A 23,031-nucleotide genomic window follows, 5' to 3' on the forward strand; every position below is an offset into this window, starting at 1 on the left:
AAAAATTTTTGTTGCTGATGTAGTTAGTACTGTAGTTAGGCCTACATGGTTTCATCTGTACTGAATAGGTAGACTTTTTTTCTTGTCATTATTCTCTACATGGTAGATTATAACGAGTATTTACATAGCATTTACATTGTATTTTGTATTGAAAGTAATTTGGAGATGATTTAAAGTATATGGGAGAATGTGCATAGTTGTCTGCAGATATGCCATTTTATATAAGGGACTTGAGCATCTGTGAATTTTGGTATTCGTGGGGGTCCTGGAACCAATCCCTCCACAGATAATGAGGGATGAGTGAATCAAGAAAGGAAGAGTAGTCAATGATATCAAATTCTGCCTGACAGTTTAATTAGTTTCTCCTAGATCCATCCCCTCCTCTCTGCCCACTGCTATGGCCCAAGTTTAGGTAATTTCTCTATTCTTCATACACACATTCTCTGCCTGGAATATTCTTTTTCAGTGTCTACAACATTATAGATTTCTATTAAACCTTTAAAAGTGAGATTATTCATCACTTCTTTAAAACCATTTCCAGTTCCCATTCCCTGTGATTTTTCTGTCATATATAGGCTTCTGTCATGGAATGTAACACAGTATTAGAATTGTCTCTGTTACCATTTCTCCCATTAGACTGAACTTTGTAACATAGGGTCTGTTTTAATCATTTCTGGACATCTAGTATCTAACATATTGTTTTGTATTAATGGAAGCTTAAAAATAGTCAAGAAGGAAATACAAGAACATAGAAGGGTCATTAATTTTAGCATTGAGGCAATAATTAGTGACCTTTCGCAAAGCAATTTTAATAAAATAGTGGAGTTGGAAGCCATAATGAAGTAGATTGATAAATGAATGGAAGCGATGAGTGGACTACAGTTCAAAAAGGTTACCTGTAAAAGGTGGTGTGTGGGAGTAGCGGCTATAACTGGCAGGGAAAGGAATATATGGTGCAAGGTTTTACAAAGGGATATGTGAACATGTTTAAAGGCCTAAAGAAGGGAGCCGGTGAACCTCATGAAGAGAGTGGAGACAGTGAAGAGGAGCAGATTCAGGAGGAGTTTAGGAGGGATCAAATCCAGGATATGGGGAGAGATGAATCTTGGAAGTGACAAATGGTCCATATTCCTTTGAAACCAAAATGAAGAAAGGTCTGTATAATTGACTTAGATTGAATGTGGGGCAGAATCCTTTATTTCTTTTTAAGAGGCTTAATTCACTTTATTTTTTGTGTATAAAAACTGTGTGGTGGCCATAGCTGGAAGCTGGGTCTTTACAAGATGACCAGTGAATTCCTGATAGGGAGACTTGGTGAATACAGTTTCTTTTGAGAGATCGGGGGTGAAATAGTTGTAGCTCTCAGAGATAGCATCAAAGGTGGCCTTAGAGAAGTTGCCCAAGGTGGCATTATAGCTCCTGGCTGAAGTGTAGCCCTTGTTGATATTGGCCATCAACAGCAGTTTCTTGGATACAGGGGCCTAGATGATACCAGTCTCCTGGGGGTGGGGATGAGGTGTAGCAGTCAGTCACCTTGCTGTGGATGATGTGGGGCTTGCCAATCTTGTTATTCCAGCAGCCTCGCCGCACAGGAATGATGGGGGAGCTTGGCTAGCATGATGGCCTTGCAGATGGTAGTGGCTACCTCTTTGGAGCACTTAACACCCAGACCGACATGTTGTTGTAATCTCCAGTGATGAATGCTTTGGACCTGGTCTGCTGGCCTGCACAGATCTGCTTTTGCACAGGCATGATCTTCTGCCTCAACCTTGAGAGATATCATCAGGAAAAAGTTTGTGATCTCAGATTCCTTGATGGGCAAAGAGAAGAGATAGATCTCTTCCAGGAACTTAATCTTCATGTTTTTGACCAGGTGGCTCAGCTTGGTGATGGAGATCTACTCCTTGTCCTCGGCCTTGCCTCATCAAACTACATGGCTGTGACCCTGATCCCGACATTACTGCTGAAGCCTCTGTGGAAGCCACCTTGGCCTCTTATTGTAGGGCTCTCCCGCTGGTGTTATACACCATTTGGTGTTTTTTTCAGAGAAGAAAAGCAGAATGTTGTGCTGTAAATCAGAGCCAAAGCTGAGGAGTATCCACCAGCTGGCATGGATTGGTAGCAATTACTTTCAATGTGTTTAGGTAGTTTGAATTGATGAGCAGAACAAATAAGATTATGTCATTTATATAGTTTCATTTGGTTTTTGAGAACGTGCCTATTTATTTCAGACTAATGTTATAGGTATATCTGGGAGATATCTCTTAAACCACTTGTAAAAAATATATATGCAAGATGATATTGTCTTGTATACTACCACGTCATTCGGTTTCAGAGAAGAACCTCTAGTCCAGGGGTCCCCAACTCTTGGGCCATGGACCAGTACCAGTCCATGGCCTGTTAGGAACTGAGCCACACAGCAGGAGGTGAGTGGTGGGCCAGCGAGCCAAGCTTCATCTGTATTTGCAGTCACTCCCCAGCGCTAGCATCACCACCTCAGCTCTACCTCAGATCATCAGCCATTAGATTCTCATAGGATCACTGGCCCCTGGTGCCAAAAAGGTTGGGGACTGCTGCTCTAGTTATTTGAAGAGATAAATGAGCAGACACATACTTCTCTGTTCAAATAGTCACATAAGCTGTGAGAAAAGATATTTTCGTGTACACCCAAACGACATCATTCTTTGCTGGCTCACATAAATTTGGCTTGTCCTTTGTCAGCAGAGCAGAGTTCTGCTTTCTGTTTAAAAAGCCAGACTTTTATCCTGAAAATTATATTGCCAGGTGTAACATGTAGGATACTTTTCACTGCCAGTAACAGAAAATAGTCAGAAGTGGCTTAAACAATGAGGGAAATTTGTCATTTTATATTAAGAGAAATCTGGATGAAAGACAGTTCTAGCGTTAATTCAACAGTGCTGTCAAAATCAAGATTCTCTCCATCTTTCTGCTCTGACAACCTTAGTGTTTATTGAGTTGACTTTTGTCCTTAGACTTGTCTCGTAATTAGAAGATGCTATAACTCCAGACCAATTAAATCAGAATGGGTGAGAGAGGGTGTCCACGCATTGGTCTTTCAAAAGTTTCCAGTTGATTTTACTGTGTACAGCTCCCTAGGATTGAGAACACTAAGTTAAACCAAGTAAGATTTACTGTAGGAATTGTAAACCCACCTGTCCTGAAGCGGTAGAGCCATTCAATAGCTGAAGAAGGCAGGAAGGAGTTCTTTTAGCAAGGAATTAAGAGAGAAGAATTCACCAGTGGTGTCTGCCCTGCTACAGATGATTTAAAGTTTAAAAGAAATGCTATGTTTTAAATTCATGTATGACCACTATTATCACTTAAAAAAGAGCTATATAAATTGTTCCTACTGCCGGCCTTAGAAACAAAGCTTCAAATAGGCAGTTTTATTAACCCAGTGAACTACAATGTTTTGGTTTGATAGGAAGCAAGGGTAATTAAAAGTATACTTTTTAGTCATTTTGTGTTCAAATAAAGTCTTTTAGGTAAATATAATCATCTATGTTGCCTTCTCTCAAGATGTAGCCACCTCTTTATTATTAGAATTGTGTCTCTTCTTAGTGGGTTATATAAAATGTGCTCTTTGTTGTGGCTTTCGTCTTTGTTATTTTCAAATGCATTCTCCCGTCTCCAATGTGTGCCAAAGAGAATTTATTACTGTCCTTCCTAAACTTTGTCTTGATTAACGGCATCATCATTTTCCAGAGGATCCTAGTTTACCCACATGCACTAGTTGCCAAGACTTTTCACTTGTATTCATATAATGGCTCTGGCAACCTTGTGTCCTCGTTACTTTTACTCACAGACGTTGTACAACTTGAGGGTTTCTTTTCCTTTGATTCTTGAAATTCCACCTTAATAGTTTCTCCGTTCCTGTCCTTCTACCCACATATCTTTTTCAATCTCTATTTCCTATAGTGCTGCTGGAGTTATCATCCTAAAATATATAGGATCGTATCATTTTTGCATTGCCCTAATACTCCCACTTATCTACAGAATAAAAAACCAATATGGTAGATTGCTTTTTTTTGCAAGATGGTCGGAAAACTATCTCCCATCTCACACACACTGCTTTAAAATGTGACTTTGATACTCCCATGAAGAGGCGTGAGAGTCTGTGTTCCTCCAATAGACTTTGAACAGGCTGTGACTATGGTGGAAGGTCACTAATGTGACCTTCTAGACCATGTCATAAAAAGTGACAGAGCTTCTGGAACTGAAGCCACAATGCTTTGAGAGAGAACTCATTGAAACCTGTCCTGCAGCTCTAGCTAAGCTCCCAGCTTACAGCTGACACCAGCTTGCTGCCATGTGAGTGATCTTAAAAGTGGATCCTTCAGCCCCCAGTCAAGCTGCCCTAGCCGATCTGCATGGAGTGTGGATAAACCATCCCTGCCAAATCCTGCCTAAAATGGAAAGTCATGAAAAAAAAAAAAAAAAGATTATTTAAAGTGACTACATTTTTCTTTTTAAAATCAGCTTTAGCGAAGTATAAAGTATGTAAAATAAAATCCAGTAATGTTCAGTATATAATTCAGTGAATTTTGGCAAATATTTGCTTGCAGTCTTTTCACATTATCATAATCAAAATAGAACATTTTCATTATTTCTAAAAGTTCTCTTGTTTACCTTTGCATTTAATCTCCTGTCCCTGTCCTTAGCCCCTGGTAACTGCTGATCTGTTTTCTTTTACTAGAGTTTTGCCTTTTCCAGAAAGGAAAACTTGTTTCTGTACTAGTTTTTGGCTATTATAAATAAACCCGTTATGAATATTCAAGTACAAGCCTTTCTGTGAACATTGTTTTTCATTTCTCTTTAGTAAATACTGAAGTATTAAATAGTAGAGTAAGATCGTTGGGTTATACGGTAGTGAGTGCTTAAAATTTTAAATTCCCAAACTGTTTTCCAAAGTGGTTTACTCAGCAGTGTATGAGAGTTCCATTGTCCTGTGTTTTTGCCAGTTTTTGTAATTTCTGTCTTTAAGAAAAAATTTTAGCTATTCTTGTGGGAGTAAAGGCATCTCATTGCTGTTTTAATTTGCATATCCCTAGTGACTAATGGTGTTGACATCCTTCATGTGCTTATTTGCCATTTCTATGTCTTCTCTGATGAAGTGTCTATTCAAATCTACCATTTAAAAAAAATTGTGTTGTTTATAATACTTCGTTTTAAGATTATATATTTGAGATGTTTCCTATCTGACACATAGTTTGTAAATATATCCTCCTGTTTTGTGAGTTGTCTTTTATCCTCCTGTTCTGTGGGTTGTCTTTTCACTTTCTTCATGGAAATGAAGCACAAAGCTCTTCGTTTTGATGGAAGTCCAGTTTATCAGTTTTTTAATTTTGTGGTTCGTTTCTTTTGTGTTTTAGGTAAAAAAAAAAAAAAAAGAACTTTGCCAAAATAATGTCACAAAGACTCTTATGTTTTTGTCTAGAAGCTTTTTATTTTTAGCTCTTGATTAGGCATATGACCCATTTTGAGTTAATTTTTGTATATGGTGTGTGAGAAGTTTCAAAGTTCATTTGTTTGCATATGAATATCAAATTGTTTCAGCAACATTTGTTGAAGCGATCATCTTCTCTTCATTGAATTTTCTTGGCACCTTTTTTGAAAATCAATTGACCATATTCATTTGGGTATGTTTCTGGAATATGTGTTTTGTTCCTTTATTATCCATTTATCCTGTGCCAGTATTACATTCTATTGATTACCATAGTCAATCTTGAAATCAATGTAAGTCCTCCAACATTTGTTCTTTTTTTCAAAGTTCTAACTATTCTAGGTTCTTTGCATTTCCATATACATTTTATAATATTTTAAATACTATGAAAAATTTTGCTAGAATTTTGATACGGACTGTAGTGAATCTATTGATCAGTTTGCCGATCCTATATATCCATTTATTTAGTTCTTTAAGCAGTATTTAATAGTTTTCAATGTACAAGTCTTGCACACATTTTATTAAATTTATTGTTTAATAATGGTTGCAGGCCAGCTAGGATTTCGTTACTGAGGGAAGACTCAAGGGCTCCAGATAACAAGGCTTAGATATTTGTTGAAAGGAAAGGATGAAATATAGCAACAGAATTAGAACATTAAAGATATGCATTGCATCCAGAGGCTCCCTCATAGCAAGGAGTCTAGAGGGGATAGATATGACCCCTGTCCTCTCTGTTGGTCACATGGACACACTTTTTTTTTTTTCTTCCTCAGATTGGGTACACTTGTGTGTATGTAGACCCATGGCACCCCCAAATGGAGTCTAGGCTGATAATCCTTATATGTTGGTCACGTAGCATAGTCTTTTTCATGTAACCCTCCTAGTCGTGGAGCCCTCTGTGGTATTTCACTGAGACCACATGCAGATCATCAAATCTCATATCAAATAGACATTGCTGACAGTCTGATGTAAACCGCCCTAAAACTCACTTCGAACCCATCAGTACAAAGCAACATTATCAAGTAGTACATTTCATGTCTTGACAGGGGTCAGTGCTATGCAAGTATATCTTTACTTCAGTAAAATAGCTCAGTTTAGTTCTATGCATGCTGGAATTAGTCTACACTTCTAAATTTTGGGGGGAGTCCTATTATAATTGGTATTTTAAAATTTTTCTATTTTCAATTGTGTATTACTTTTACATGGAAATAAAAATATATTGTCCTCCTGTCTTGTGACCTTGATAACTCACTTGTTAGTTTTAGTAGCTTTTTAATAGATTTCTTAAGAATTTTCACATTGAAAATCATAATCTTGGATTAAGGATAATTTTCCTTTATTCTTACCAGTCTGTATGCTCTTGATTTCTTTTTCTTGTCTTACTTCACTGACTAAGAACTCTTGAACAATGTCGACTACAAGTGACGACAGCTTTTTTTTCCTGATCTTAGAATAAGGCATCCAGCATCTCAGCATTAATTAAGTAGGATGTTGCCTCTAGGATTTTTAGGTGTTCTTTATGAGTTGAAGGGGTTTTTTTTCCCTTTATTCCCAGTTTTTATCATGAATGGATTTGAATTTTATCAAATGCCTTTTCTGCTTTTGTTAAGACAATCATTTGTTTTTTTAGCAGGGGAGGATTAGTTTGTTAATATGGTAAACTATTGATTTTTGAATGTTAAATCAGCTTTGCATGCCTTGGAATATACCTTTTTTGATCATAATTCTTTTTATTTATTACTTGGTTCAAGGTGCAAATATTGTGCAAAAGATTTTTACCTTTATGTTTATGAGACCTTTTGGTCTTGTCCTGTTCTTTTTTCTTTTCTGGTTTGGGTATCGGTAATTTAAATGCTTGACTCATAGAATGATTTGGAGAGTGTTCTTTCAGTATTTTGCACAAATTTGTGTAGTGTTATTATTTATATCTCAAATGTTTGGTACAGTTCACCAGTGAAGTCATCCGTGTCTGGGAATGTTCTATGTTGGGTAGATTTTAAAACAAATTATTTTTCTCTAATAAATATAGGGCTTGAAAGGTTATGTATTTTTTTCTTAAATGACCTTCAGTAGTTTGTACCTTTCAAGAAATTAATCCATTCTACTTAAGTTACTGAATTTTTTGACATAAAGTGTTTAATAATATTCTGTTATTAGCATTTTAATGCCTGTATGATCTGTCGTGATATTCATTTGCTCTCATTCCTGATATTATGAATGTCTTTTTTCCTGAAAAAAAGACTTTTCAACTTTATTGACTTTTCGAAGATCTAGGTTTAGGTTCATTGATTTTCAATAAAACCATTGTTTATATGTTTTTTGTTTGTTTTTGATGGCAGAAATATTCTTATTCCTAATGACCTTTATTGTTTAGCTTCGTTGTATAGCTACTTGTGTTTTATGCCTTCACCTTCCAGCGGACAGTCTACTTTTTGGGACAGTGATCGTTATTCATCTTTGTCACTTCCACAGTCTTGAATTAAATTGGACTAAGCAATAGTGGATAGAAATCTTGGAACCTAGCATAAGTTGACTTATTATTCTGGTAACTATCTCATATAGAATTCAATAATAGTTAAAACAAAAAAGCATAGAATTCTCATCTGGAATGGCAAATTTAGCCTTTTTTATGAAAAATAGTTTGTCTCTGTAATGTGACAAATATTTCAGTTTTATTATTCACATTCTTAATATGTTTCAGATGATTCTGGTCTTTTGGCATGTAAAAGGCGAAGGGTTCTTTTAGTACTTTTATCTGATTTAGGGCTTTCTTTTAACCTCATACCAAGCCTTTCTCCCATGCTGCCATGGAGATGAATGCAAAGGAATCTGCCATTAGGATATAACAAAATATATAATTGATTTTCTATTACAAAAAGATCTAGGAGATAGAGCTCTATCTAGTAAATATGGGCTTACCTAGTACATTTACCATATGACTGGTGTTAGCACAGTTTTATTTCTAAAATCTTTCAGATGCATTTCTTATGTAATTTATAAGGAGAGCTATGTCATTATCACAGCTGAGGGAGTGTCAATACTCCCACTGTGCTTGGCCAATAGCAAGTAACAGAATAGTGGTTATTTGCTGAACTTTTCAGATTTTTTTAGAGGAGGAAAGGTATAAATAAATAAAGCAATTCTTTGATTCCTGGTAAATGGCTGGAGGGCTGATTAGCAATAGAAAGGACCTCATTCTGTACCTTGAGCATTTTATAGCCCCTTTATTTGCTTGTTCCGCCACTCTTTAATTATCCCAAAGCAGCAGACCCAAGCTGCATTCTTCCTCTTACTCAAGCTAGAAACCTTACCAGCTTCATTGTTGAGCTGATCACTTGAATTCTTTTTTCTTCCACTTTTTCTGAAATGTTTCACTTGACTCCCTACTTCCATCTAATATATTTTAATATGTTGATGTCATATTAATCTTACTAAAAACATTTCAACTACAGTTGACCTTTGAACAACACAGAGGTCTGCGTGCGGACCACTGCCCCCCAATAAAAATCTGCATATGACTTTTCACTTCCTCAGAACTTAACTACTAACAGCCTACTGTAGACTTGAAGTCTTACCAATAACATAGTTGATTAACATGTATTTCATATATGTATTATATACTGTATTTTTACAATAAAGTAAGGTAGAGAAAATAAAATTTTCAGAAAATCATAAGGAAGAGAAACTACATTTACAGTATTTATTGGAAAAATCTGTGTATAAGCTGACCTATATAATTCAGACCGGTGTTGGTCCAGGGTCAACTGTTTATTACTGTTTATTACTGTTTTGCCCCCAAAACTTTCAGTGCTTACAGAATAAAAGACTCTTGAACTCTTATTCTTCAATAAAAGTTCTTTTGGTTTTATCTTCTTGGGACATGGATTCATTCTCAGTTTTCACCATTTCAGTCTTAATGAAATTTTATTAAAGTTTTATTAATAAAATTTTTATTTTCAAAAAAAATTTTTTATTATGATAAAACTCACATAACACAAAATTTCCTATCTTAACCATTTTCAGTATAATTAAGTATATTCACATATTTGTGCAACCAGTCTTCCCTTTTTCATCTTGGAAAACAAACCTTATACTCATTCAATAATAATGCCACATTTTCTCTTTAGTCCAGCCATTGGCAACCACCAGTCTGCTTTGTTACTATGAATTTGGCTACTGTAGATACCTCATGTAAGAAGAATCATACAATATCTGTCTTTTGAGACTGGCTTATTTCACTTAGCGTCATGTCCTCAAGATTCATCCGTGTCGTAGCGTGTGTCAGAATTTCCTTTTCTAAGACTGAATATCAGTTCTTGTTTTAAGAGCAGATTCTATATGGGAAGAGGATATTAGATATCTTAGAAGAATTACTGTATTTCCTCAGATAGGATGGGGAAAAAAACAGATTCTGAGGCTTCTGAAATTTCAACTTTGCTTGGGTTTGCTTGTGTAGGGTAGCAGAATATGCCACCCCCAAATATGCATAAATTTTTTTGGCGTAAGGGTTATTTTTAGTAAAGGCACATAAACAAAAATAGATGCAAGGCAGCTACTCTGATCTTTTTCTTCCTGAAAGCAAGAGATAAAATGTCAATATGAAAGGTGCCTTATCTATAGCAGGAGAAAGTCATTGTTATCACTAGAAATGGGAAGTAGAGGTTGAGAAGAATCTGTACAAACAAACCTTGTTAAACTAGTATCTTCCTAGTCACTTTTCTACAATTAACTGCTCTAGACAAACCTTTTTGTCTTATCACATCGTCACAATTTACTATAGTTGTCTCCCCTTATACACAGTTTCACTTTCCATGGTTTCAGTTTCCCATGGTCAATCATGGTGAAAATATTAAATGTAAAATTTCAGATATAAACAATCATAATGTTTTAAATTGCATGCCATTCTGCTACCTGCTCATTTAGTCACTTAGTAGTTGTTTTGGTTATCAGATCCACTGTCACAGTATCACAGTGCAAGTAACCCTTATTTTACTTAACAACGCCAAAGCCATTTGTATAACTTTTTATAGTATATTGTTATAATTCTATTTTATTAAGTTATTGTTAATCTTTTACTCTGCATAATTTCTAAGTTAAATGTTATCGTAGGTATGTATATGTAGGAAAAAAATAGTGTATATAGGTTTCAATACCATCTATTATTTCAGTCATCCACTGGGGGTCTTGGAACATATCCTCTCTGGATAAGGGAGGGCTCCTATACTCTTTGTCCAACCTAATATGTAAGCTTTCGGCCCTAACTTCTTTAGGTCTTCATTTTCCTTGTGAAGGCTCCCATGTACATAAAAAATTACTGAGTAAAATGTGTATGCCTTTCTCCTATGAATCTGTCTTAGTTTAATGCTCAGCCTCAGCTGGAGACCCTAAAATGGTAGACGAGAACTTTTACCTCCCCTACACTTGTTTCCCATTTATTGAGTTGCCTCTAAGTATTGATAGTGCCTGGGTTTTCATAATACTTTAAAGTACAATTCCATCTCAGACCCAATTTGTTTCCAGTTAATAAGTATACTGATTCAATAACTGTCTGCTTTCTTAGGAATAGCCTTTTCTTTGCAGTCTTTGTGATATATGTGTTTTTTCATTGAAGAGCTATTAAATGTAATATCTTTGTGGACTCATGATCAACCAGATGATCTGAAAAATATTTCTTTGAAGTTCTTTTAGTCATTGATAGGAATGTGGGTGACAAAGTTTACTTTTCTTATTATATAGTAAAACAATTTTCAAAGTAAAAAAGTTGACACTTCAATTTAAACAGAACTTTCTTCTTCTATTTTACTGTGTGGTAAATATGATAGTCTCCTGAAAGGGTAAGTTTTTGGCATCTGTGAACCAGAACCATCCTCAGAAGCTCTTCGGGACAAATCAGATCACTTCACACCTCCAGAGTGTGTTCCTATTCTTTCTGTATGTGAATTCCAAAGTCCTTACTGTGCCATACTAAGTGTTTTGCAGTCTGTTGCATAACTAAATCCTTGCCCTATCTCTTGCAGGACTCTAATTCTCTCCCCATTCACTTTTACCCTTTGTCTCCATCTCCACCAAATGACCTAGAAGTCTCTAAATATGGCATACTCTGTCCTTGGCCTAGCAAATATGATTCTCCCTGCCTGGGATACCCTATTCTTGTTTCTCTATATCTGGTGAAATCTCCCTATTGATTGAGGCTTTTGTCGGCCAGGGTTCCATATCTGAACCTCAGACCTCAATGATTTGTGTGAGTGTTTTTCAATTTTCCAGAGAGTGGTATGTGACTGTTACCATTCTAGGTGTTAATTCCTTATTGTCAGTGGATGCTTTAGGGCATTAGGGGTTACTTTTCTTTTGAGACCCCTAATGAGAAAAGTCTAGTCTAAGTTTTTATCACACTCTTCTAGAGCATTCGTCACATTATAATTATTTGTGTATTCAGTATCTCCTTTAGGCTTGGCTTCTAGAGAGATACAATGTCTGTCTTATACATTTCCACACCCCAGGACTCTGCACCATGCCTGATACAGAGTTGATGTCCAATATTTATTAGTGGAATATAGATAGATAGAGACTGAGAGGATTTTTGACTTTTTAAAAGTAGTTCAGCTTCATTTTTTTCAGCGTGACTTTAGTCCACATTGTTTATTTCCTTTTCTGATATTTGAATATGCTTTCCTCCTTAAAATAATTATCTTAATGTTTTCTGCCCTGTCCCCCAGTTGGTGCTCTATCACACTTCAGCACTTCTTTTGTTCCTTTTACCTGTGTGGATGTTTTTCCTGCCTAAATAGAACTAAGTGCTCCTAGTGAGACCCTATCAATATGGATTTTTAGGACATTTATTAGTGTCAGATTTAAAAGAAATTAAATTTTTATTGATTTATTATTGACAGACATAATGGACAGGAAAACAGTATGAGATGATACTATTGCCTAATTTTGTTGGGGAAAAATAGGGTCGAACCATTTATTTGAATAATTCATTTTTGCAGTATTTATAGTTTGTGTTGTCTATTCCATTTTCTCAGTGGATAATTTCTACTATACATTACTATGAATTATTCTTTATATATTTGCTCTGCCCTTTAAGTATTTGCTTTAGAAATTGATTTCTCATCCAGGTGATAAAGGAATTTTTCTCTATTTTTTTTGCACCGCCTATCTGTTCAGTATGTAGAGATGGAAACGGATATTGTTATTTGATGTCATTTTGTCGGATATATACTTATGTTCATAAAGAGTTAATCTTTTGAGTTGGTAGAACCGCAGACCCTGTTGAAGTTCAGATGTATAAAATGTAAAAATGTATACTCTTCTTAAACACCTCTCTCAGACTTTGGAAGATGATTATAGGTATCTTTTTTTCATAGAAAAGACTCTGCAGTTGTTAGATTATGTACTTTGGAATGTCAGAATAGGTACTTTGAATGCCAGAGTGTGATTGTTTGAAATTTAAGGAAATATTTAGCTAGATTATAATTTTATAACAATATTAGAATTAAAAAATTTTTATCTTCACTTTATACCTGCCTAAGTTATGAAGAGAAAGGACAAATTGACTATTTTATAAATGGCTGTGGAATCAGCAGTAGGTTTCTGTTCTGTTGGCTTGTCTTTCTTCTCTCAAAGCTTGGGAGCTTGTTTGGAGTTTCTAGCAGCGGGTCGCAGCTACTCCTATACCATTGACAGGAGAATGGTCTTCTCCTCTATCCGGGAAGGTCGTCCTCTTTGACCCAAGTGCGCAGCTTCGGGAGGGACATACATGGAGCGGTGAGGGAGGAAGGGAACACCCGCCTAGCCAGCCAGATCAGCTGAATCAACCCTGGTGATCAGTGGGGTGACAGATGTCGCAGCCAGATCACCCTCACATCCTCCTCTCAAAGCTTGAGATAAATGTTTTGAATGTGTTTAGAACCATGTTTTCAAAGTGTCTGAACTTGTGAAATGTTAAACGATTCCAGGATTGGAAGTAGCTTGGTGTGTGTAGAGAGAACTCTGCTGGACTAGGTGTCAGAAAACCTGTGAATCTTGAATATACAGTGTTTTGTTTTCTGAACACAGGCAAGTTTCTTAACTACTGATAGCCTCAATTTTCTTTTGTAACCTGTTCAAATCAAGTAAAAGCACAAGTGGAAATATATTTTGTCTCTTGTCGATTTCGTTTAATTTGATTTTAGTGTCTTCACAAATGGATTTATTAGCCTGATAAATTACTCCTGTTTTGGATTTTCATTATTTTTTATAATTTTTCAATTACAGTTGACATTCACTATTATTTTATATTAGTTTCTGGTATAGTACAGCATAGTGGTTAGATATTTATGTAATTTATGAAGAGATCCTCCCAGCTGGTCTAGTATCCAAATGACACTATACATAGTTATTACAACAAAAGGAAATATTGATAGCCTGTATTGTACAAATGTGAAGTGGCATTAGTTTCTGTGTTTGATTGCTGTGGCATTATTAAATCAGCTCCCATTTTCTCCTGTGTGAATACATTCTTCACACTTTTATTGCCCCTTTATAATGTATCTAGCCACTATAAGCCATAGCCTTTTCCCCATTTCCTCATAAAAATTTGATTGGGATATTTTGTTTATTTGTTTTGCTAGACACTGCTAAATAAATACGAGTAAATAGCAAAGTTAGAATTCAAATCCAGGTCCTTTTAACTCCTAAGCCTGTGCTATTAACCAGTATTTATGCTATCAGCTATCAACATTCTTTTACCACTATTAACAGTAGAACTGTGATCTTGAGAATGTTATTATGCAGAGATACCTATTAAAGGGAGCTTTGGGAAGTTTGGAAAAGAAAAATAAAGACATTCTCAACATGGCACTGTTTTAGTAGGTTTATTTGTAGTCAAAACCCCCAAAATAGAATAGTGTGTGTTGAGTACAGTAGGGCCTGTTGTAGATCAAGTAGAATCCGTCAATGCTCTGTTCAGAAAACTCAGATATCTGTGTGTTGATAAGTCTGGAACATTCAGTTAATAGTGCATTTATGTGATTTAAAATGTACTAAGTCCTATAATATCGTAACTCGGAAAATGCCAGGTGTGTTTTTTCTTCTTTTAAACCAATCTTTTAAATATTTATTAGTCCTCTTTTGTTTATGTATAAGAAGGAAGAAACATCTGACTTCTTTTACAAAATTTATGATATGCTACTACCTCATAATCATATTATTTCCCTTCAGGGATATGTCATTCTCTCAAATCTGGTTCAATCATGCTTAGCATAATTGCTTTTCTTTTGTAATTTTCTGAAACTTTATTCTCTAGGAGATATTTTAAAAAGCTAATTAAAAGATTCCTAGAGTAATTGCATCCATTGAATAGAGACATATATGTACTTTATGTGTGCACTTTAGTGACAACTCTCTCCCCTCATTTTCGCTCTCCCCCCATTAACAAAGGGAATTTTTGATTGAGAAAGTGCTAACACTTGTCTCATGAATTTATCTTTCCAGACTTGAAATTTAATTCTATCAATACCTCAGACTTCAGTATGGATACAACTCCTAAGTACTATCAACAGAAGCAAGCTTTAAAATTAAGGTTTGCACCTGTCATTTTAATATAAATCCAACATAGGAAAAAGAGAAACAGGTCCCAAAAGAGACCACCAGATTTGAATTTATTCTATAGATGTGATACTATTCTATTACAGACATATATTGTCTCCAGCAACTTTTTCATGGTTTTGGCTGCTTATTTCAGTTTTATCTAGTTTTTCTTTCTTTTCAAACAAATGATTCTTTGCCAGCAGCATTCTTTCGTTATATTAAACTTGGTTCAATATTGCAACTTTCGCTACCTTTGTTACGCAGAGTCATTTCCACCGAGATGAATCTACTACCCAAGAGTGGTATTTTAGACCCTTCAAAGGTCTTTGTTTTTCTCTATCACTATGGTTCTCCTTGTTCTCTGAGGCAGTTGTTATGTAAATCAAAGTTATCTTTTGCAGTCATGTAAAATATATTTAATATGTAGTTTTATATTCTCATTCTTTTATATTTTTTAGGTAAGTAAATTTCCGATATTAATTTCATCAAAAAGTTTTAATTTTTAATAATCTTTTGTTTGTAAAGTAATCTCTAGGTAACAGAAACCGAGAAAGCAAATGCTCATGTTGGAAATATCTTTGGTTATTGCCTATGAACTGTTTTCCTTTTGCTAACCTGTGAGGATCACATGAAATAATCACATTCATTTGATATTTTCTTACTGGTAGGTACTGTAGCTTCCTATCCCTTGTATAAAGTAAGGGATTGCAAATGGGTTTCTTTCCAAGGCAATTTCTGACTCTTATTTGTGTTTGTTTGTTTGTTTGTTTGTTTGTTTTTGGCCTGTTATCATAGGGTTGAAATTTAAGTAGGCCAGAAAGATCAGATTCTTGCAGTTAATTCAACAGGTATTTTTTGAAGGCAATATATATTGTGTTAGTCTAAGTACATCAAAAACAATAAAAATAAAATCAAACTAGAGTCATTCTAAAGTAATGCATTGGTTTTCTGCTGCTGCATAACAAATTTCCATAAACATAGCAGCTTAAAACAACACACATTTATTATCTCACGTTTTCTGTAGCTCAGGAGTCTAGGAACAGCTTAGCTGGGTCTTTGTTATGGGTCTCAGCAAGGCAGCAATAACGGTGTTGGCCAGTCTACGTTCTCATCTAGGGACTTGAATGAAGAAGAATCCTCATCTGAGATCATTCAAGTTGTTGGCAGAATGTCTTTGGCAGCTGTATGCTTTTTGCTGGCTGTTGCCTAGCGACCACTTTTAACTCCTAGAGGCTACCCATAGTTCCTTACCATGTGGCTTCTCTAGCATGGCTGCTTAAATGATTAAGCCTGCAGAAGGCTGTAGTTCCAATCTGTTATTTGGTAAGATGGAGTCTTACATAATGCACAATAATGGGGGTAATATTCCATTACCTTTATACATCCTGTCCGTTGGAAGAAAGTCATAAGTTTGCTTATCCTGAAGGAGAGGGGATTACACAAAGCCATGAATACCAGGAGGTGGGATCATTGGGGGTCATCTAGGGATCTTTTCTGCCACAGACAAGATGTAAAGAAATGAGTGATAAGTAAACCTCAAGTGATTAAAAATTGTTCATTTTATTGCCTAGATATTGTGTTCATGCCAGGACTAGATTAGACAGTGTTGAAGCTGAACCATTACTGTGACTGTCATTTTGTTGAAGCATGGTCTCTTTTTTGACAAGACTGTATGCAAGCTAAGGGTTAGGTCTCTCTCATAAGACTTTGCAGTCTCTGTGTCCTACCATTCCATAAAATAAATCCACATATGTTTGAGTCTCCACAATGGAGGACAGAATTTCTTTCTTTCCTTCTACATTATATTCATTAAGATTTCAGAATTATAATCAAGCTTAATATATAGACATACCTTGGAGACACTGTGGGTTTGGTTCCAGACCACCACTATAAAGTGAGTATCACAATAAAGCAAGCTGTAATCTTTTTGCTGGTGGAGGGTCTTGCCATCAATTTGTTTAAAAAAAAAAAAAAATACAATACTGGTGAGGCACAATAAATCAAGGTATGACTGTAGTTAGTTGCTTTTCTTTAAAGCAGCAAGCAATGCAGACATCAAAGATAAGTTTCTTGTTATGTTGAATAAAAGTCTCATTACAAGAATAGTTTAGGCATGTATAAAAGATAATTGTTTTTAGATTTACATGTCCTTAGAAAATAGTAACATGTTATATTATTAGATTTCACAATAACATAGGGTTTTTGCATTAATTCAATTATTTAAACAGGTAATGAGCTTATTTCCATTGAATTCTTTTTTCTTTGTCTTTCCTCCTGCTTAATACTAGGCCTTGTTTTACATTGCTGAGTTGATATGAATTTAATGACTTAGAGTAGTGACCTTTAATTTTGGATATAGATTAAAATCAAAGGCATCAAATTTCTCAGTGTTTTGCCTCTACATCCTCAATTTGTTTATGCCAATGTAAACTACTTTAATTTGAAAGACTTCCGAATTAAATTTATATTTTTAATATACTTTTATTCTTGGGAAATGTACATACCAATTTAATAGTGAAAGAAGAAGAATGTGATACTTATAGATTTTTTTGAAAGATAAATTTGTAGAGTAAGCCATAGTCTTTTAAAAAGACTTCTGCTTATACATTTTTTAACAGCAACAACAACAAAATATGAGGTGGAAGGGACGTTAACCAGATATCTTTTCCCCTGGAAGTACTTTTGATACTATTATGGAGACATGGGGAGGGTATGGTGTATATGGCATTCGGGTTGTCTGGTGCCCAGGCTATCCATCTATTCATTCAGTTACTGAACTATATTGAGCTTTAGTTTAAGAAAGGAGCCGTCATGCTACCTCCTTTCTGAACTTTCTCTGATTTTATCCCCATCCCTCAGGATTATTTTAAAAAAGGAAATAAACTAAAAAGTTATTCACCATCTTATACCATGATTTGGGACATCACACAAAATTAAATGTTATTTTGTAATGTAATTGTGTATATTTTTTTCTTAAATATGTTGGACATATTGTTGATATTACCTAAGAGATATTTGTTAAAAAGCAGGCAGAGTGTGTTATCTCTTTCAGCAAGTAGGAAAGAATCCTCAGAGGACTGAGTATGGCTCTATTTAGTACCCAGTTGTATTTTTTCATTAACTGCCCACCAGTTGCCCTTTTGCCTTTATGTCCTAGGAATGACAAGTTCTAAAGGGTAGTTCTAAAAGGGAAGTATAGGAAAGGGAAATTAACTGTAAATATGAGGAAGAGAGAGCTGCGTAATACAATTGACAATTTTTGTTACATATTTGCTATACTCTTATTGTATATATTCTAATCCTATATATGTTTCTGAGCACACACATAGAAGCCAATATAATGGCACCTGGGTTTTTGAGAAAAGAAAATACTTTATTGTAAGGTCGACTGGCAAGGAGACAGGAGGCAAGGCTCAAATCTGTTTCCCCGATCCAGAGGTCAGGGCATTGGTTAAGGTGGCATGCAGAAGAGCTGGCAGGGCAGGTTTTGATTGGAGAGCTTATCAGCATTAGATCTTCCTGGACAGTAGACCCTTTGCTTCTGAAAGGGTTCTGGTGTTCAAGTTCAGGTCATGTCCAGGTCTTCTGGTTCTGTGATGTGAGGGACAGAAAGGTGGTGAGACTTTGGTTCCGGGTATAACAGGAGGCCAAAATTCTCTTCTGTGCATGCTTGGGCTGCACGACTTGCAGTTATGGTCTGTTGTCTCTGAAAAGCAACTCGCTGTCTTGTTAGAATAGGACCAGTTTGAGCTAGTTCTGCAGTTACGTACATGTGGAAGATCTTCATGTTTTCTTGTTAATTTTCACTTATCCTAATTTTTTTTTATACTGGTACTAATTAGATGTAAGCTTCTTACTCTTTTCCTGCTTTTTTTTTCCTAGGGAAAAAAAAAAGGAGCAACCAACCTGCTCATTAATTTCCCTGTTAAAAGAGGCTTTGCCTAACACACTAGATAATATTGTGGGATGAAAAATAAAGTCAATAAATAAGACATTTACAAAAAATTCAGGTATCTTTCAAGGTTTGTTAAGCAAATTATTAATACACTGACACTATGCCTTTGAAATAATCTTACTTTTTCCTAATAGCATCATCAAATCTTGCTGTGTTTGATATCACATGTAGCCAGTTAATTAGTCACTTTTGTTTTCAATCACGTTTTTCTTTCAAAGTAAGTTTTCTCAATTTTTCTTTTTATAGCATTATATCCCTCAAAAAGCTGCACTTGAAGGATGTTAGTACTTTGTAGATTTTTGATGAAATATGCATGTTAACTTGTTACTTGCCTAGATTTATGAGTACATTTATATTATGGTAGTCAATGCTGAGTTTCATTTTTGTAGTTCTTAGGTATTACCACTTTTTATCCACTTCAGTACCTATTGACTGAATGGATTGTAGCATGTATGAAAGGATGTAAATTGAACATTTCTGACATTTTAATGATAAAAAAAGACAGTCATAAAAAATGCCATGAACAAACATTTACTCTGTTTATTTTATTCTTTTCCAATTACTACATAGGAGGGAAATGGTATCTCAGTGAAGTTTTCATTTACATTTCTCATATTATGAGTGAGCCATTTGTATTGCCTATTCTGGGAACTATCAATATCTTTTGCCCTATTGATCTATTGATCTTTTTTCCCCTTACTCTTTGTATTAGCTCTTTATATGGGGAAATTTGGATTTGCCAGTTTGGTCTTCGTGACTTCTGAGTTTCATGTCTTGAAAAGAACCTTCAACTACTCTAGGGTTCTAAAAGAATTCTCCCAGTGTTTATTCTAGTACTTTTATGGTTTAATCTTGTGTATATTATATAAGTTTTGATCCACTTGTAATTTATTCTTCTGTAAAGTATAAAGTATGAAAAAAATGAAAACTTAATTTTTTTTCTAGATAGCTACCTAGTTTCAACACTGTTTATTGAAGTCTATCTTCTGCACTGATTTAATGTTCCACCTTTATCCTATATGAAAACCTTTATAAAGTGTTTTGGGTCAATTTTTGGACTTTCTGTTCCATTCCATTGATATGTATATATTTCTTCGTGTAATATGTTTAAGTATTTCGTAGAGCTTCTCATCACTTAACTCTTTTTCAGAATTTCCTCAAATTCTGAACTTAAACAACTTTTATGTATATTTCTTAACTTGGAGATTTCTAGTGGTATAAATTTGGGCAGTTAACCTTGGGTTTTTTATTTCACTCTGGGATATTTTTTACTTATCTCCCTCCATTTACATTCCCAGCACTGAGCCTGAATTTGACTAACCTTCATGTCTTTTCTGAGTTGTTAAGCATATTTTTTCTGGTCCTCTTTTTCACAGAGGCTATAGACCTTTCAAGGTTTCATAGAGAATTTTAATTGTTCTAATATCCTCAATCTCTTCTGCCCAGATGTGAGCATAATACTCAATCTCATAGCATTTATGTATGTTTCTGAGTTTGATAACACACCTCAGGAGTACCCAGTTTTCTTTTCTGACTCTGGGGATTCTTTCTTGCTAAATTAGCAATATGCTTAATTATTGAAAAACTGGTTATATTTTATCAGCGTACCTAGATATTTGCGGTGTGAGAGGTTTTACCGTGTTGCCAGAATTGGAAGTCTCCAAACATTACACATTGAAAACCACCTTTTCTATCTTGTCAGTAAATAGTGATTTATAATCTTCTTTTATCTCTAGAATAGATGATGGGTAAAAGGTGGAACAACTTTTAGCTAGTTTTTTGATATTTGTATTAATCTTTTGGCTACATGTACCTGACAAGCCAAGGTTTATAAAAAACAAAAATTACATGTTTGTCATTATGTCTCAATTTACATTAGACACAAATTAATTTTTTCTGTTTTCTTGAGCATTCCTCATGAATGTTAGTAGAGACTTATTTTCCAAGCTTGTGACTTTTATTAGGGGCTAGGCTTGTGGTAAGTGACTCTCTACTCAAGGGAACTAAGATTTAAAAGGGCCCAGGACTGTAGCAGTGAATGGAAGAGAACACAGGTGACTGAACACTCAAGTGCAGTAGAAAGTGTAACAGGTCAGTGGTCAGAGAGTCAATGCTAGATGCTGCTTTCAGTAGGATGGCAGAGCAGAGGTAGGAGGAGACCAGAGTACGACCTATCTGTGATCAGAACTAGTCGATGGCTTTTGAGATTAGTAGACTAGATGGCTGAAGATAAAGCTTCTGGGGCCCACTCCCTTTCTCTGCTGGTGTCTACTCTTATATACATCTTGGCATATTCTGTCTTATTAACTGCCTTGGTGGTAGTGACAACAAGATAGGAACCATTTATTGTGCTAGGCAGTTTGATAAATACTTCACTTATATTTTCTAATTAGTCCTTAAAATAGCCCTATTGAAAATATCTTTCTTATTTTACAATTGAAAAAATTAAAGATTGAGAGGTTAAAAAATCTTGAGCTAGTAAATGGCAGAGCTAGGATTTGGACATGGTAATAAGTAGTTTCAAAACTTATGTGCTTAATATTTGTGTTATATTGACTCTTTAATGAAGCAAGTCTTTTGAGTCAGTTTTCATCTTTTGTTAATTCCTTAGACTTAAGTAAATTTGTACCTCTTTAAGGCACTCCTGCAATTGCTGGCAAGCTGCGTCTAGCCTAGGTTGCACAATAAGTTTAAATAATCAAGTTTTTGTATATGTCTTCTAGAGTTACTCTCTTTACCCCCATCCATGTTAATTAACAGTCAAAAATTAACAAACCATCCCTGAATAGCTACCGTTTTAGCCCAGAATTTTCTTCATTATATTGGGAGGTTATTTTTAATTTTGGTGATTTTTTAAAAATACAGCACTTATTTAAAACAAGACAAACTAGCTATTAACTTCATGAATAACAGGACATTTATATTATTCTTCTATGCTCTGCCTCCCCTATTAGATTTAAGAGGCAAAATCTTCTAATTTGACATTAGGCAGTTCTATGATTAATCATCAAACAAATATATTTGTTTCTCTTAGCATCATTCTGAGAGGTAGTTTAAAATAGAAGACAGGGTAAGCAGGAATTGAAGCTTACCATTATTTTTGGATGAACTAGATTTTTTTAAATAGATGAGTGCTATTAATGATCCAAAAGCTTCCTGGGAAATGGAAATTTAATGTTTAGGATGTTCAGAAGATCTGGATGTCCTTCTGTAAAATGGGCTTAATTGCTTTCATGATTGTACAATTGAGACCACCAATCAAATGACTTTTTAAATAATGAGATTTCTTTGGGATCAGTTAATTTTATTTCTTTTCTTTATTAACTTGAATCCTAATGGTGGTAAACTGATTTGACATTTCTTCCATTACAGCATAAAGATAAGGTCAAAAGGAGTAAGATTTTATATTTTACTTTAAAATTCTAAAATTTAATTTTATTTATCTGCTTTGAGACAGACTAGTTTTCAAATGAAAGAACAGCATGCTTGGACAATTAATTAAATTCCACTGTATTTAGAATTTTAGAATTTAGTATTGTTTTTAAAATAACATTTAAAAATAACATTCTACTGAAATATTTTGTTGTTTTTGAAGTTCTTTGTTAATTAGGGATCTTTTCTTCAATACAATTACCTCTGTTCTTTAGATCATTTTGCACAAGTTTAATAGAATCTATCTTATTACTCCTCTTCTAGACACTTGGCATGAATTGTCTCTCCCTGACAGCTTCCTCAGGAAGTATAGAATAATATATGTACCAGAAGGGTTATATTTCTCTAGCTACTCAGGTTGGATAGACATAGAATAAGAAATGATGGCTTTATCTTTGTATTGTAGATGAAACATGGCTTTCATTTCTAATTTTATTTTTTATATAATTGTTATTCGAGGGCTAATCTAGAAGGTGAAGTTTTCCTTTCCTTTGGATATTATTCCCTATTTGTAAACATGTTATTTGTTCATTTTTAATGAAATTTATGAGATACTGATTTTGTTTTAGATCCTTAATCAAATGTGGCTATTATATTACATCTGTACAAC

The 23,031-nt window shown here is 34.8% G+C and overlaps 1 protein-coding gene and 1 pseudogene across 1 annotated transcript in view; one reads left to right on the forward strand and one right to left on the reverse strand.

Annotated features, from left to right (window-relative positions):
- DDX10 (DEAD-box helicase 10) overlaps nt 1-23,031 on the forward strand; it is a 230,211-nt gene that overhangs the window by 96,841 nt on the left and 110,339 nt on the right. The gene's annotated exons all lie outside the window — the stretch shown is intronic.
- LOC102878903 lies at nt 898-13,225 on the reverse strand (annotated as a pseudogene).

This window comes from Pteropus alecto, unplaced genomic scaffold, assembly GCF_000325575.1.
Source record: "Pteropus alecto unplaced genomic scaffold, ASM32557v1 scaffold385, whole genome shotgun sequence".
In the NCBI taxonomy this organism is placed as follows: domain Eukaryota; kingdom Metazoa; phylum Chordata; class Mammalia; order Chiroptera; family Pteropodidae; genus Pteropus; species Pteropus alecto.